Below are 13878 nucleotides of genomic sequence, written 5' to 3'. Positions count from 1 at the left end.
AGTTAATCCAGTGGGTCTGGGGTTGTGACACTTTCCAATTGTGCCTTTTAGTTGTTTACTGTATTCACGTGACATTGTCTTCTACGTCGCTGTCTTTCTTCGTTCCCCATTAGGGTTCCGTGTCGCTGTTTCCTCTGGGGACTACCTAGTACCACGACCACGTTGAGTAGTGGAGGGAATTTGTACTCTGATTTTAGAGGGATAGTGTTGCCTCTTAACTCCTGTACTTTGGTTTCTGTGCAGGGGCTTTTCTTTTTCTTTTCTGTCTTTTTGCCCCTTCCCTCCTCTGTCCACCCTTCTGTCCACTATGACTAACCTTACCATTGTCTCCCTAAATGCACAGGGTCTGAACATTCCGGAAAAAAGGTCCTCCATTCTCCGTCTCCTGTGGAAAAGGAAGGCACACGTGGCGTTTCTGCAGGAGACACACTTTCGGGCCGACTGCATACCGAAGCTTACGGACTCTCACTATACGGAAGGGTTCCATAGTGTGTCCCCTGACTCCAAGACTAAGGAGGTCTCCATCCTGATTTCTCGCTCTCTTCCCTGGGAGCATGTGGAGACTCGCACAGATGGGGCGGGATGATATCTCTTCGTGAAGGGTAAGCTGATAACACTCTGTACACACTGGCCTCATATTATCTCCCTAACACGGGTCAGGTTACCTTCTTGGAGAAGGTCCTTGTGGATCTGGATGACCTTCTGGAAGGCACTCTCCTACTGGGGAGGGGGATTTAAATGCCACTTTTGACCCTACATTAGATTCCTCCCGAGGGCATTCCTCTTTGCCTAGGTCGGCACACCGCCGTATTCGTCGGCTGCTGCATGAGCATCAACTTGTTGACACGTGGAGTCTTATGCATTCCTCGACCAAAGACTACACATTTATTTCGGCCCCCCCATAACTCATACTCTAGACTGGACTACTTCTTTCTACGACAGCCCCACCTCTCCAACCTCACGTCCACCTCCATAGATGACATCACTTTCTCGGATCATGCCCTTATTACGCTTACTCTAGCTCGCCAAATGGCCAGCCCGCGTCCCTGGCAGTGGCGTCTGAATGAATCGCTCTTACAGGATCCGGTAGTGGTATCGGACATTCGCAGGGAACTGGGGGAGTACTTCGACACGAATTTCTCGCCGGGAGTTGACCCTTTTTGTATCTGGGAGGCCCATAAATGTGTAGTGCGTGGTTCCTTTATACGTATCGGTTCTAAACATAAGAAGGAGCGGGCGGCACATCTCCGGGACTTATTGACCCAGATACATAGGCTGGAACAGTCCCATAAGGTGTCTCAGGATCGGGTTGTGGGGGCAGAGTTGGGGCAGCTGAGAGAGCAGGTACGTTCACTCTGTCTTTCTAAGGCTCGGGCTGCCATAGTTAAGTGTAGGAGGCACTTCAACAAATTTAGTAACAAACCAGGTAGGACTTTGGCGCGGGCACTTAGGAAAACACGTTCAAGTACCTATGTCCCGCACATTCTCGGCTCCCAAAATAGGCACCTGCAGCTTCCACAGGATATCACGGAGGCCTTCCGTGCCTACTACCACTCGTTATATAATCTCCCTCAAGCACCTTCTTCCCCGGGTGGCGGCAGTCACTTGGAAAAGATTGAGCAGTATCTCCGGTCCTCGGGGATGAAAGGCATCCCTTCGGAGGCGATTGAAGCCTTAGAGGCTCCCATCTCCTTAGACGAGTTGTCGTGGGCACTGAAGGATTCACCAGTGGGGAAGGCCCCGGGTCCGGATGGCCTGCCGTTACAATATTATAAGACCTGTTCAGACATGCCACTTCCTGCTAGCATTCAATTCACTCACAGAGGGAGGCACCATTCCTCGGGACACGTTGAGGGCACATATCACGGTGATACCAAAGGAGGGAAAGGATCCCTCCATGTGTTAGAATTACCGCCCTATTTCTCTGTTGAATGCCGATCTTAAACTCTTTGCTAAGATTCTGGCCCATAGACTGTCCCCGCTACTTCACAATGTAATACACAATGACCAGGTGGGCTTTATGCTCCTACGGGAAGCAAGGGATAATACCACACGAGCAATTAACCTGATGTACCAAGCGGCCGCTTCAGCACTTCCCACTTGCTTTTTGTCGACGGATGCGGAAAAGGCCTTCGACAGAGTCAATTGGGAATTTATGTTGGCTACCTTGCGCCATATAGGGTTAGGGACACATATGATGAGCTGGATTTCGGGTCTCTACTCCTCCCCATCGGTTAAGGTTAATGGACACCTCTCCTCTGCACTCGCAATCTCTAATAGTACAAGGCAAGGCTGCCCCTTGTCTCCACTGATTTTTATTTTATGCCTGGAGCCCTTCCTGTGCCATATTCGCTCCAACCCAGATATTGCGGGTGTAGCCTTGGGAGGAAGGTCGCGGCCTATGCGGATGACCTTCTCTTTTTTATCACCGCCCCCAGGATTTCCTTGCCTAACCTGATGGCGGAGCTGGGTGAATACTCGAAACTGTCCAGTTTCAAGATTAACTACTCTAAGTCAGAGGCACTTAACATATCGCTGCTGCAGACTCTTTTGGCTGATCTGTCGGAGTCCTCCTTTAAATGGGCTAGGGACTCGCTTAAGTATCTGGGGGTCAGGCTTCCGAGTGCCCTGTCTCGCCTTTATGCGGTGAACTACCCTTCACTCCTTCAACGGGTAAAGAGCGATTTGGACTCTTGGACGTCGGGTACCTTTACCTGGTTTGGTAGATGTGCTATATTTAAAATGAACATTTTACCACGGATCCTACACGTTTTTCAGGCGCTGCCGATACATATCCCACGCCCCTTCTTTCAGTCTCTGTTGTCCATGCTTCATAAGTTCGTATGGGCGGGGAAACCTGCGCGTATTGCCCGATCTATGCTCTTTCGTGCGAAGTGTGAGGGCGGAGTTGGTCTTCCGGATTTTGTGTCCTATCATCAGGCCTCCCACTTGGCACGAATTTTGGATTGGTTCAAACACACTGAGATTAAAGAATGGGTTTCCATGGACAGGTCTTTATGGATGTTCCTCTGCAGGCCTTACCTTGGTTGGGCAATCACGTCCCTCTGGCGGCAAGGACACATCCGACGATTGGGCCCACTCTGGCGACTGCGGCACGGATCTTTCTGCGGAAAGAGATCTCTCCCTCTCCCTCCCCCTCCCCGATGTACACGGTTTTGGGCAATCCTGCATTTCCACCAGGGCGGGAAGGAGGTCCCTTCCAGCACTGGTTGAAGGCAGATAAAGGACGGGCGGCCCATTTTTTACAGGATGAGGTGTGGATGAGTAGCACTCAGTTGGAGTCCATGTCGGATCCGGTCTCTTTTTTTTTGGGCAGGTTACCCAATTGAGACACTTCCTCGAGTACTTAGCTGACCCAGCGGCGTACTCGCGAGAGAACTCCCCTTTTGAACTCTTGGGCACGGGCACAATTCGTCACGCACGGTCTAGACTCTATGCTCTCCTGATCTCTCCCTCCACCCTGTCCACACCTTCATACTTGCTTAGCTGGGAACGGAACTTAGGTCTAACATTTACCTCGGAGCAGAAGAATCGCCTGTTCCACATGACACATAAATCATCTCTGGCTAGCAGATTTCAAGAGGCAGGGTATAAGATTTTGTCTCATTGGTATAGGGTGCCTTCCAGATTGCATGTGATGTTACCGGCGGTTTCGCCGTTGTGTTGGAGATGTGGCGACCATGTGGGTATTTTCTTACAGATTTTTTGGGACTGCTCCATACTGATGGACTTCTGGTCTGAGGTGTGGCGCATTTCCTCTAAATTTACGGATTTCCCCCTCCCAAGATCACCGGGCCTCTTTCTGCTCCATCTGTGTGAGGTGCCTCTATCTGCTTACCGGAGGTCAGTGGTGCGCCATTTAGTGAATGCAGCCAGGGCATGTGTTCCCGCGCTGTGGAGACAATCCTGTCCCCCGACTGTGGGCATGTGGCTTGGTAAAATACAGGAGATCATGAGAATGGAGGACCTCACGGCATCAATGAAAGGCTCCCACGCCGCCTTCTTCAGAACGTGGCGTGAATGGATCCGCTTTCAATCCTCAGAGGAATACAAGACCGTCATGGCCTCTTGAGCTTATCCGGTGGGCCCTCTGGGTCGGGTCAGTTCTTTCCCCCCCTCTCTTTTTCTTCTGCCTTCTTCCCTCTTTCGTTGCTCGGCAACGCTTTTCTGCTAATCCTTCTGGGTATATATGCATGGCTGCGGGTTCAGGGTGCATACCAGAGCTTTTCTAGCCTCAATGTTCTCAGCATTTTTTTTTGTTATATTTCTCTGTGATTATGATGCCTCTGAATTTTGAGGCAGAATTTCCCTCCTGCAAAAAACTCAGTGTGAACTAACCAGTCACCATGGCTATGTATGGCTATATTCGGGCCTGTTCACATCACCGTTCGCTTTCCGTTCCGGGTTTCCGTCGGGTGAACCCCGCAACGGAAAGTGAAAGTGAAACCACAGCTTCCGTTTCAGTCACAATTGATATCAATGGTGACTTAAACATTGCTAATGGTTTCCGTTCGTCACCTTTCCGGCAGATTTCCGTTTTTCTGACGGAATCAATAGCGCAGTCGACTCCGCTATTGATTCCGTCGTTAAAACGGAAAGCTGCCGGAATGTTGACGAACGGAAACCATTAGCAATGTTTCCGTCACCATTGATATCAATGGTGACTGAAACGGAAGCTGTGGTTTCAGTTTGACTTTCCGTTGTGGGGCTCAGCTGACGGAAACCTCCGACGGAACCTCGGAACGGAAAGCCAACGCTGATATAAAAAGGCCCTAACAGTGGCATCCGCCACCCATGGTATCCGTTTAATGAATCCATCATGAAAATCTATTGAAAAGATCATGACCTATCCATTTAACGGATGCCGTACAGTGGCATCCGTCACCCATAGGCTATGATGTTTAAAAAATAAACATGTATACGTTTAATGTGTACATGTTTTTACTGGACTCTGCGGGATCGAGTAGCGTAATCTACTACACTATTCCAGAACTTTTTATATTTGTGTTTGGCGAGATGGAGGGATCTTTCCCGACGTACGCTCTAAACGTTTGGCCAAAATGTGATGTGAACAGAGCCTAACAGAGATGGCCACAAACTACTTCTGTACAGTGTCAGTCACAGGACCCCCCACAAGTATTTATTTTTCTTGAACAGGTGGTAACATCACTTTCTGGAATACTGATTATCTTGCTGTGTGATGCTGCCACCTGCTGGCTGCATTAATTATGTCTGTTGTGAAATTTGACAGATTTGTTGCGTATGCTTCTATGTTTTTTGGTCCCAGTCAGGGATATAGCTATAGGAATTGCAGCGTTCGTTTTCACACCTTATTACAGATTTTGCATTGGGACAAAGAAGCTTTCAAGTTTTCATGGACATGTATTGGGTGGAACACTAAGGAAAGGGCCATGATGCTGTGCCAGGCTGCCCCTTTTCATGGTAATTACTTGACCAGTTCCTACCAGCAGGTGATTCACGAAGTTCAAACTATCACACTGTAAAATCAGTTGGCACCAATCCACGCTGCTGCCGTGCGATACTGCAAATCCATTGGTGCATCACCCCGAGTGACAAGGAAACCACAGACCCTCACCACTACATAGCGCGGACATTCCACCCTCCCCTTACAAACAATAATAAAAGTTATGTTTTAACCTGATGCTTTTAATCCGTTACTAAATGGTATAGTTTATTTTAGTAGAACATTTACTGTCCTATTTAAGATGAGTTTTTGGATCAAGGTTTATATAGAACCTGCACTTTGGTTTCTCTTCACCTCTCTGTATGTGTCCGCTCGTGTCTAGCTATAGGGGGTACTGAGGTTGCAGTCTAAACTAAGACCTAATGTCTGAGGGGGTTTAAAGGTCGTCAGCCACATAAGGGCAGCACTATATGTAATACGTGACAATTGGGGGAGCGTGGCAGATATTTTGCAAGAGGCTTTAGGCTAACCGGGGTGTATATGGGCCAGTTTTTACTACTACCTCTGTAGCCATATACAGTTGACTATTTCTACCGGTGTGACAATAGGGTTGTGCTGGTGATCATGCATATTAGACTTATAGCCGTGAATCCTATACTTTATGGCATATTATAGTCGTGTAAAGAGGGGTAGGGGTGTAGCTGCTATTTAGATTATGGATTATACGAAAGTGACCAAACGTGTGCTGGTCTTTATTCTAGAAGCTATAACCGTACACGGACTATATCTGTTAGGCCTCCTGCACACGACCGTTCCCATAATCCCTGTCCGTGATTACGGGCATGGCTGATTGCCGCGGACAGCCATACGCATTTGCGGGCTGTGCTCCCATATAAAGTATGGGAGCATGTCCCCTTTCACCAGCCTTGTTTGCGATTCGCTATAGAGGCTATTGGGATTCGTTTACGGTCTACCCCAGTGATAACGGTTGTGCAATGGTGGGGGACTACTAGTGTGGTGGGTTTGTATGCAGATGACATGGTCCTTTTCTTATGTAATCCTAATGAGTCCTTTGGCCTTGCCGTCACTTTACTTGACACTTTCTCCAGGTTTTCAGGGTTGAAGGTGAATTGGCAAAAATCTGCTATAATGTATACAACCTCTAATCCAACTCTAGATCCGATAGTGTCACAATGTGGTTTAGCGGTAGTTTGCAAGTTTACGTATTTAGGCGTTGTGATAGTTCTGGATCACAATGGTGTGACGGCCGAAACTATAGATCCGTTATTGATTCACATAAACTTGAAAATCGCTGGTCAGATCAATCTGATTAAGATGGTCATCCAACCTAAATGTATATATTACAACATATGCCGGTTTCCGTCCCTCAATCATATTTCCGCTCTTTGAACTCCCTATTTATTAAATTCATCTGGGGCTCCTCTCGTTCTAAACTTAAACTCACTACCCTACAGCGTCCCAAAACTGATGGGCGAATGGCATTATCTGACTTACACATTTATTACTTAGCGGGCCAATTGCGAGGCATTAGAGACTGGTTTTAGAATGAACCTCTGTTGGACTCAACTAGGTACCTGGCCTCTCTAGTGGCTGGAAACACCCTTGTTAGTGTCGTGGAAATCCATCGCTCAAAATATATTAGACTGAAATTTATACGAGTCCAAACAGACTCAAGGCCAGACCCCATTAGTCAGTATCGTAATTAGGATATTTCACCGATATATATCGAGAGAGGAGAAGAAAACACACAGACTCTGCTGATATGCTCAAAATGCTCCTCTGAAGGATTTATTACCAAACTCAAACTGTTAAACTGAAATTCAGAAGGGGTGTAGGCTTGAGGTTAACCAATCAGAGACAATGTGACAATATTTGTTATTCAGTAAAAAGCATACAATAAAATACATCCCAGATACATCATTATAATTCTTCACACATTAGGTTTTGCAGGTGGCCTTATCTCTTTTTGGACAGAATGTTCCCGTGGAGATGGGGGAGACCTTCCTTCACGCATACTTGCCACCCTCCCATCTCCCTCCCTGTCCATTCTCTACCAACTTCGCATGGGAACCAAGGTCAAAGATAAAACATACGAAATCAACATTACTTGTATTAAAGGAACAATGACTTTTCTATTCACTACAATAAAACCAAGATGGGAACTCCAGACAAGATGGCTGCTGCACGAAACTAAATCATTTAAACATTATCATCACTTTCACATAATACATATCTTAGTAATTCGGCCTCCTGCTTGATAATTCACAATGTAATTTCATACAGAGAATATAAGCAAATAAATCATCCTTCACATTAGCTACTTGGGGTACCCTTAGTTTACGAGTTCTACAGCATTTCTCCCCTTACATAAAGTAGCTTTGACAGTATAGCGCACTACTAAAACCATGTTGCATTATAATGATACTCTCCTGGACCTACCTTTATGGAATAATCCTACCCAGCCTTCCCTACTTAGTATACCAGACTCGCACTTCTGGCAGGACTTAGGTGTGGGGAGGGTTGGAGATGTTTTTGCTGAGGGCTTCTTTTTTACACTCATGCAGTTACGAGAGACTTACGACTTCCCTCACATACAGTGGTATAGATACTTCCAGCTTCGTCCTGCCATCCACTCTGTTTCCGCCTAACATTAGTATTATATCTGACTATTCTCTTATTGGTATTTTGAAGTCACAGGGCCTCATATCAGCACTGTACACTCATTTACTCTCTTCCAAGCTAACGTCTATGCCATTACCGGTTTTTGATAGATGGTTGATGCAGATTCCAGATCTTACCCCAGATGATAAACTTGCGGTGTTTAGTTCTCATATGTTGATATCCCCAGCAATTAATAATAAACTGATACAGCTTTATATTGTACATCAATCCTATTTAACCCCTATTAGACTGTATAAAATGGGTAGGATACCCACAACGGAATGTCACAGATGCCATTGTTTGGATGCAGATTTCTGGCATCTTATGTGGGACTGTCCATATATTTGTCTTTTGGACGCGAATATGTAACTTCCTCTCTTCCCTTTTACCGTCACCAGTACCCATTTCCCCTAAGATTCCTTTACTTGGTATCTTGGATGAAGAGATATGGCCGCACTTCATGCAAATTTTCTTGAAAGAAACCTTGTTTTTGGCTAGGAAGGCCATAGCTATCCGCTGGATGGCTGATCACGCGCCCTCTTTTGCACAGTGGAAGGATCTTGTAAATATAGCAGTAACCTACGAACGATTAATATACCAGCATAGCGGATGTCCGGATAAATTCTTTAAAATATGGGGCCCCTGGTTGGATACTTCCGAGACTTTTGATGTGGAGGAACCTTAAAGGGAATGTGTTGCTAGCAAAAAATGCATTTTTTTTTTTTAGTTAAACAATTAGTGTGTAGGTGATTAAACATTGTTCTAATTTTTTTTATTTTTTTCACGAGCCAGGAAATATTACAAATTAGATTCTAATTTATAATATTTCCCAGCACTGGTCACTAGATGGAGCAATTCCCAAAATTGCAGCATTGCATGTGGTAAAGCAATCACATTGCTTAATGCTGCAAAATTGGGAAAAAATCTCTCGCTCTAGTGAGCTCTCCGAATCCCCCCCTCCTTTATCCTGGCTAGTGCCGGGAGAAACGAGGGGATTGAACGGTCAAACCTCCTACACTGTGTGTCGCCATTTTTTGAGCTAACACACAGTGTAGAAGGTTTACATACAGTAGTAAACACACTGAAACACGAACATACATAGAAATCACTTACCAGCTCCTGCCGCCGCCGCTCCCTCCGGTCCGTCCGCTCCGTCTGCTGCCGCTGCTCCAAGTGCACAAGTCCGGAAGCCGCGACCGGAAGTAGTAATCTTACTGTCTGGCCGCGACTTCCGGTCTACAGGAAAATGGCGCCGGACGCCGCTCAGTTCAACTTGGACTGTGTGGGAGCGGCGCATGCGCCGTTCCCACACAGACGGCGTACACCATAGTGGATGGAACGGGCCCCGTTCGCATTCACTATGGGACTGTAGCTGCCGTATTCCATGTCTGTATGTGTCGTTAATCGACACATACAGAAATGGAAAAAAAAATGGCAGCCCCCATAGGGAAGAAAAAGTAAAAAAATAAAAAAAAGTAACACACAAATAAATACAAAAGTTTTTTCTAAAACACTAACCTCAAACTGATATAAAAAAAAATTTTTTCGCTACACTATTCCTTTTAACTTAACTTCTTTTATGACACCAGTCACTAACCTTCTTTGTTTACTGTTCTGCCTATTGCCTACTCTCCTCATACATTTGCGGCTTTCTAACAGCATAGACAACAGTTTCTATTGTTGTTTAAGAGTTGTTAACAAAAAAAAAGTTTTGAATGTTGCTGATTACTCCTTTTCCCTTTTTTTTTTTTTCGGTATCCCATGTGATGTAACATGATTTCTTTTATTTGTGCATCCGTACTATATTATTGTTTGCCCTTTCATCCTGTCGGCAACATTTTAAATAAAACAAATTTTTAAAAAAAGTATGGGAGCATGGTCCGTAAAAAGCAAAAAATAGGACCTGTCCAATCTTTTGTGGAGCCTTTCTACGGCACGGACACCTTCCCATAAATATACGGGAAAGTGTCCGTGGTCAATAGAAATTAATGGGTTCGCAATTACGAATAAACTTTACGGTTGTGCGCATGGGACCTAAGTGTAAGGAATCTTGTAGGATGATCTCTTTGCGTGTTGCATTGTTGATGTTGTGCTCCATGATTGAACAATATGAAATGATTGTATAGTTGAGTCTACACTGACTACAATGTAGATCATAAATTCATCAGTGGGGGGGAGGGGGGAGGGGGTTTAAGAAGTCTGACTTCCAAATTAAACTTTACACAGGATCAGGTTTTATACATGTGGTTTTTATTTAACCGGAGTGTCTTGTGATCCGCGCCATCAGACACTGCTTTGCCCTTAGCAATTTGCTGCTGGAGTTGGCTCTTATTTAATCATTAAAGATGAGTCATCATGTCTTGAGTTGCAACTTTTGGTGTCATTTCTAACTGATCAGAATAACCTAAGTGTGTGGGGACCTCCCACCTGTACCCTGTACCCACCTGCATCTGCGTTCACGACACACAAGGATTGGGCATGTTGGAGGTCACCTCAATCCCTTTGTTGCATCCGGAGACATGCAGTCTCTTCTGGCAGTAGCTTACCACCCTCTCTGTATTGAAATAAACTTACATACTTAGCCAATTCAAGCGTGTATGTTTTATGAGGGAGTTGGGAGATATATCTGTTGGCCGAACAAGCTACTTTATAACTGTGTCCAGTAGCACTGGCAGTGACCTAGTATAATGCAGGAGGGGGCAGTGGGGAGAATAATGTATAAAATTCCTGTATATCCAGGATATTCACATGCAGTCATACTCCTTCATATGCCACCTCCTTCTTCCTAACCTACCGAATGTATACTAGCAGGAAGTAGGGGCAGATGAAAAGGGAGTTTGACTGCAGGATCAGACAACACAGGGTTTGTTTGTAGTCTGTAACCATGGCATCACACAGATCTGTAGACACAAAACAGTAGATTTGTACTGAGAACTATAGGCAAAGTTGCTTCATTTTATTTTCGGTGAGTTGGTGCAAAAAAGTGGTTGTAAAGGTGTATATACCTAAGTGTTGTGAGCTGCTTTTAGTAACGTGTAGATTTAATAACCTTCTAATAATTGGTTCTCTTCACAGTGCAATTCCCCGGTCATGGATAAACCAGGCATTCGTTTTGCTTCCCTTATTCAGCATGACGCACAATACACAGAAAAGACAATACAGGTATTTGAAACTGGTGAATAATATACATGAATGTTCTGATAAAGTTGTATGTATCTGCCTTTTGTTACGCTGTTTCTTGGGCATGATGATGATTGCAGCTAAAACAATACATCTTCCCAAAATAAGTATTTGTGACAATCACTCTATTTCGAGGGGTTTTTACTTAGCAAATGGGGGGTCTACCGTCCAGGATACTCCTCTATTAGCTCGAGCAAAGAGAGGCTCAAAGAGCATCTTGTGCTCTGGAGGACCCGGCATGTCCATGCGTTACATGGACAGCCCAATGATTTTCAACGGGCGCTGTTTAATTTCTAATGCTTGCCAGGTTCCCCCATAGATTGCAGCTGACTGCTGGGGAGAACTCACAAACTTCATGCAGATTTTGGCCTTGGCTACATTCAAACCCCAAACCCCAGTGCTGCAAAGCAACAGTGCTACCCCCTGAGCCATCGTCCTACCCCCACACATCTATCTTTACCACTGGCGGCGCCAAGCTTGCTTCCTGTAACAAGATTAGTCTGTTGGCCACTGATCTGGAATATAACCACATGATGAACTGTGTGCACAGGGTGATTATATGATCTCTTCACCAACTACATCACTTGTTCTGTAATACAAAGACAAGATTACACAACCACTGAGTATTTCTAATTAAATGGATTTTCCATTCTTATGTAAATCTTATTCGTTGTATAATAAAATGTTATGTATTTTGTTTGAATTCCTCACCATTTCACATGCGGCCATAGAGTGTAAACGTTCATTGTTTACACCGAGGCTGAAAACCTGTCCTAAACTGACACAGGTCCATGACACATTAAAAGTGTTCTCTTGTAATGAGCTGTGCCCCTGTCTTAATGTTCTTATTCACTGATCGCAAGCAGAGAGATTAAAAATGATGAGTTGAAACACACAAGTATATTAGGAAGAAGCACTACTGTCCATTATACAGGGATTATGTTTTATTTAAATAAATGTTACTTAGATCTTCTCTTTTCTGATGGATCTATTGGGAGTTATGTTAATGAGATGCTCTGCGTGGAGTTCTTCTGTTGTACATACACTTTTATAGATGGAGATCTTTGAGTGTAGCTCTACCATATGCAGAGCTCAAAGGCTAAATGTGCAGGTTCACCCCTTATTGATCGAGGCAGCCACACCTGTCTGTTTAGGAGACGTACGCTGTATCTGATGCTCTGCCCTAAAGAACAGCATTATGGGATTTACTGCACGTTCCAAGGGGTGCTTCTACAGATTTTTATGTCGGAGGGAAAAAAAGTGAAATGGTGACCCCCTCTCCCAACATCTGCCAGAAGTTTTCTCTTGCAGTTAGGGAACGTTGCAACATGAAGCGAACTTCTCTCATGGAGGACAAATCCTAAAAAAAAAAAAATTTATGAAAAAAAGTCCAAAGGAAAAGAAGCGCAGTTGCCCAAAGTACTTAGGTTCATTTCACAAAGAGCCTCTATAAAAATTGGTTTCTATGGGCAACTCTGCTGCTTTTATTATGCAAAAGATCTTCCCTAATGTTAAGAAGTATGCAATAAACAGAAATATGATGTAGTCAACAGCTCAGTAGTCAGTGAATGGAAACTTGTTGTATTGCAGGGGTATGTCTTATGTAAAGTCTGCTGGTACAGGTTGGTGTGGCTCAGGCTCTTGTACCTGCAGAGCTGCGTGCAATAACAGCTGGGTGGAGCTGTTATGTCATCACTCCTCTGATCGTGCTGGGGTGTAGGGTGGAGCACGCTTCAGGTGTCAGTATACAGAAGGGAGGAGATTGGTAAGACGCCGTCATTCTGTTCATACTAACACCTTAAAAAGTCTTTCCTGGTCTATCTCTATTAGCTCTATAAGCTACACAAGGGAGAGAAAATTGTGCTCCAAATATTTTGGACAGGTTTGTGTGACTAGTGCTATAAGGGTTCTACTTTTATTATTTTACTGTGTGTGATTTAAAGGGGTTGTATAAGACTAAAAAAAACAAACAAAACTGCTCAAATTAGGCTTTGTTCACATCTGCGCTAGGGTTCCGTCTGAGCTTTCTGTCAGAACGGAGCCTTGACGGACGCAGACAGAAACAATAGCTTTTCGTTTCCATCACGATTGATTTCAACGGAAAGTCGGAACGGGACACTGGCACAGATGTGAACGAAGCCTTAAATTTGCGGCTGGTTCACCATGAGATGCATATTATGAACACGACTCAGCCTTTTATCTGTTGCCATTGTATAACCTCTTACAACATTTATCAGGCATGACCCTAAAGGCCCCAATACACATTAGATTAATGTCATCCAAACCTGCCGATTTCAGCGAGACAGGCCAGCCATCTTATGTATATGGGGGCAGGGGCGTAACTAGGAAAGACTGGGCCCCATAGCAAACTTTTGACTGGGGTCCCCCCTCCACTGGGTATCACACAACCCTCCCCCCCCCCCACTGGGTATCACACAACCCCCCCCTTGTAGATAGTGCCTCCCTATAGATTCCACCACACAGTGCCCCCCTATAGATAGCACCATACACAGCCTGCTGTAGATAACGTCTTACAGCCCCAATTCCCCCTGTAGATAACGCCATACTGC

The 13878-nt window shown here is 45.0% G+C and overlaps 1 protein-coding gene across 9 annotated transcripts in view; it reads left to right on the top strand.

The window, feature by feature from the left end:
• Positions 1-13878, top strand: part of CYB561 (cytochrome b561) — a 259428-nt gene that overhangs the window by 226374 nt on the left and 19176 nt on the right. For 8 of the 9 annotated variants that reach the window (XM_075845058.1, XM_075845057.1, XM_075845051.1 and 5 more), the window contains one exon: positions 11204-11290. The gene's annotated coding sequence lies outside the window, so the exon portion shown is untranslated. Of the gene's footprint in view, positions 1-495; positions 603-11203; positions 11291-13878 lie in introns of those variants that run through there. The other variant, XM_075845053.1, reaches the window with a different exon arrangement.

This window comes from Rhinoderma darwinii, chromosome 13, assembly GCF_050947455.1.
Source record: "Rhinoderma darwinii isolate aRhiDar2 chromosome 13, aRhiDar2.hap1, whole genome shotgun sequence".
NCBI lineage: Eukaryota > Metazoa > Chordata > Amphibia > Anura > Rhinodermatidae > Rhinoderma > Rhinoderma darwinii.
Note: the sequence above shows the minus strand (reverse complement) of the source record. Positions and strands in the feature narration are given on the sequence as shown.